The sequence below is a fragment of the Limulus polyphemus genome, unplaced genomic scaffold (genome assembly GCF_000517525.1).
Source record: "Limulus polyphemus unplaced genomic scaffold, Limulus_polyphemus-2.1.2 Scaffold783, whole genome shotgun sequence".
NCBI classification, from domain to species: Eukaryota; Metazoa; Arthropoda; class Merostomata; order Xiphosura; family Limulidae; genus Limulus; species Limulus polyphemus.
Window position 1 is genome coordinate 424172 of NW_013666393.1, and position 4073 is coordinate 428244.

Below are 4073 nucleotides of genomic sequence, written 5' to 3' on the forward strand. Positions count from 1 at the left end.
TATATGTATATAAATGTATAATAATTGAAACGTGACTGTATTTTACAAAATACTAGTCTACTGAAACACAGCCACGACAAGTTACTTTGTACAAACCAAAGGTCAGTTTTATGTTATTTGATACAGTCACATGAGTTCAAGTGAGCCACATCATTGTAACTTCTGTTTTTGGCCAGGTGGTTAGGGCGCTCGATTCCCCATTACACCAAACATGCTCGCCCTTTCAGCTGTGGGGGCGTTATAATGTGGCGGTCAATCCCACTATTCGTTAGTAAAAGAGTAGCCCAAGAGTTTTATTTTGAAAGTCCTGATTTAATCCATAAGGGTAAAGAGTTTTTTCTTTCAGAATATGATATTCTTATCTTTCTGTTAAAAAATTTGTATAGTAGATTTTTTCTAATATAGTAATTTTTACATTAATAAATGAGTGTTTATTAAAATTATTTATTTCTGAATGACACTAAGTTGACAACCAGGCCTATTATATTTTTTAACACACTGCTTTCCTTATCTAGTCCCTTAGGGATTTTCAAGAATTAGAAATGTTTATAATAATAGTATTCCAACCACACTGTATTTATGATATCTGTTTTGCTCCATCCAGAGCTTATCAGGCCAGCTGAAACACAATAAACACACAAATGGCTAGAACATTGTTTTTATAAGCCATCTGTTAGAACAACAATTGTTATGGTAGTATGTTGTGTAGCCAAAACAACCTGCAAGACACTATGTGTTATTAACAGGAGTGATAGTGTAGTAATTTTCCACTTTCCTTAGCTCGGACTGTGGTACTTCAGATACCAAATTTCAAGGTAATCCATTAAGAAATACACAAGATATAAAAGTTCCAATTTTGATTGAATTTCCTCCTATTTTGTTTTCTTCACAACACCAAAATTATGGAAACTATTTGATAAAACAACATACTTAACTTTTATGGATTTTTTTTCAAACTTGGTACATTGATAGATCTTTACAGCCTACAATTAGGTGACAAATTTGGCTGGAATATCTAATTTCATATTGTTATAATTCTTGAAAACAGTATGTCTACCTTTTCAGTACTGGTACCTTTATGTATTTTTATTGCACTTTTAATGGTTAAGAAAAAAAAAGAAGCACAATTTCCTATCCTTTGTAACAAACATGTTTTTATTTCACCCATTTTTATTTCCTTTCTGCATAAAGTTTTGTCTGTAAACAAAACAACCCACTTGAAAATTTTTTTTAGGATTTTTCTATACAACCCAAAGACTAACTTTGTTTTGGCTAAGAACCTATCACTCATTTAGAATATATTAATTCACTTCTAAATTTTCAAGCATTTCTTTTAGTTCCTTTGTCAAGTGTTTTTTTTTTTTCATTTACTTATTAAACACAGCTTTGACAACAGCTATGAAGAAACTTTAAATATTAATTAGAGTAAAAATTCAGCTATCATGTAATAGTAAATATATAGCTTTAGGAATTTTTTTATAGTTTCTGTGATCATTTGTTTGGGAATTTTGAAAATATTTATATATTAAATTATATCTGCTTGAAAGTTGCAAAAATTTTCTTCACTGAGAAAATATCAAATAAGTTGTGACAAGGTGAGCTGGTATAGTTTAGAGATGGGTTGAACAGGTAACAAAGTAAAATTTTTACAAGTTTTCCACAGGAACAAAGGTACAAAGTTTGAAGAAGGTTTTGTCATCACCAGATATAAGTAGTTTACATAAACACAGAAGTTAATAGACTATACAAAATAAAGAAGTCACATGACTAGAGATGGCTTAAGGCTTAATAAAAGTAGCTCATTGATGTTTGATTCTTTGTTTTAAATTTTAATAGATGCACTGTGGTTTTATTCAGTTGCAATGTTTGTAAACATTAATTTTTTTTTTTTATATTATGTTCACCAAATAAAATCATCAGATCAGATAAGCTTAGTTAAGTTTACTGAGTTTGGTCTGATGATTCAGATCTTTATTATTATATTGAATGGTAATTCTTATGTATATCCTATTCAAATAAAATCATCAGATCAGATAAGCTTAGTTAAGTTTAGTGAGTTTGGCAACTACAAAATATTCTGATGGTTCAGATTTTTACTATTATATTGAATGGTAATTCTTATGTATATCCTATTCAAGTAAAATACATAAATAAACAGGCAAACTGGCTACTTAATTATTTCTAATTGGAATCATCGTATTTTCAAATAAAAACATCAATATGTTTTAATTATTCAATTATCAATTTATTTGATATACATAAGATCAGCAGAGAATTATTTATAAAAACAAACATAATGATAATTGCCTGATGGTATTTAGAGGGGTGCAGTTTTACTCGTCATTTAGTCATCATGCCAAGTTAATACTAGTTTGTGGTACTTAGTAGCTTACCTGGGGTAGAAAATGATAAAATACTTCCACCTACTTTACTTATTTATTTTGTGATAGATATACTATGTTTAATGTGGAGTGTTTTAGTTGCTGAAGTAATGGTAAAAGTCCAAAGAGTAACAGAACAACTTGTATTGTCTCTGGTCTGATGATACTCTTCCCTTGACAGTCACAGACTAGAGTTTAATAAGCATTGTATCATACAATCACCGTATGTCAAGTGCTAATCTGAGCACTAATTGCACTTAGATTTCATTGATTTTTTTCATCTTGATATGCAAAGATCTTCTAAAGCTAAAAATGACTTTGTTTTTTGGTCAGAAACAATTAAAGTATAAACTTCATCTATATCATTAGCAGTAACACTGGCTTTTAATTTCAATTTCCAACTAAACAAGTCTTTCATAATAATATTTCAATATGATTCTGGGATATTTTGTTATGGACAACTTATGACGTGATGGCATGGACTTTTTGTTATGAAAAACATTTCCTTTCAGCATCCAAGTTACCATCACATTGTTGTGAAAGGTTTCATTACAAGTGTTTATTGTGATTGGTGAATTTTGTTACTAGATTAACCACTATCTAATTCAAGTGCACATCGTAATACAGGCTTAAACTCCCTCTCACCCCCATAACATTATGTAAGTTTTGAATAGTCCCCAAATGATTGTACAATTTACAATCTATTATCATTTTTTATTATTGCCATCAGTCAGTTTTATATTTTAAAAACTACCTGTCATAAAATCAGTATTTGTAACAAAAACTGCCATATCACAAAGATGATGTAACAAGAATGTACTCATCACAAGTTGTCTTAGTAACAATGTGGCAGTAACAAAATGTCCAGATCCTTTTGATATACAACAAGTAGAATTTTCCTCCTGGAAATTTTCAACCATTAGCAGTACTGCACAGTGTTGAACAATTATTTTAACAAATCAACACACAGTTCCAGAGAGATAGAACACAAATCAGTTAGCATCAACCCTACACGTAGTTAAGTTCTAGAACATTTTTAACCCATGTGGAATAACAGTAAGACTCGTCTACTCACAAAAAAAGGAGAGAAAGATTTATTCTCATGTTTTTCAGTGGGATTTATTTGTGTTTGAGAAATTTAAAGTAGAAAAGAAAAGACTGCTTACCAATAATTTATCATTATTTTTAATGTTCTTGTTTTTGATATTAATTCAAGCCTTTTTTTTTTCAAATAGTACAAAAATCATATCCAACCAATTTGCTTGGGCTAATTTGTAAGATAAAATACCTAGGTAGACTATTGGTTAAGTTTAAATGTCTCTATAAAGTATAATTTTTTCTGATATTCATTTCGGTATTTGTCAAGGGAATTGATAGAACTACTTAAGTGCTTGACCAATTACTTAACCAGCTTACCAAAAGCTAAGTTTTATCTGTTATTAAACCACTTATCAGTTTCAACCCTTTATCAAGAATTAGATAAGTTTTGTAAAAGATCTTGGTGATTTATGTCAAAAGACAACTTCTAAACTTGAATTGTATTATATTATTTTTGGATATTAATATTTGCATTTCTGCTGAAATGCTAATATTTTCATGATAAAGTGTTTTTTGTTATTTTATTAACATAAAACTAGCTGTTTTTCTTTCTTAGTAAATTGATTTGATCACCTAAGAATCCATTCCCATAGT

At 29.4% G+C, this 4073-nt stretch overlaps 1 protein-coding gene across 1 annotated transcript in view; it reads left to right on the forward strand.

Moving 5' to 3' along the window:
* The window catches only part of LOC106460509 (serine palmitoyltransferase 2-like), a 53014-nt gene that overhangs the window by 46122 nt on the left and 2819 nt on the right, over positions 1–4073 (forward strand). The gene's annotated exons all lie outside the window — the stretch shown is intronic.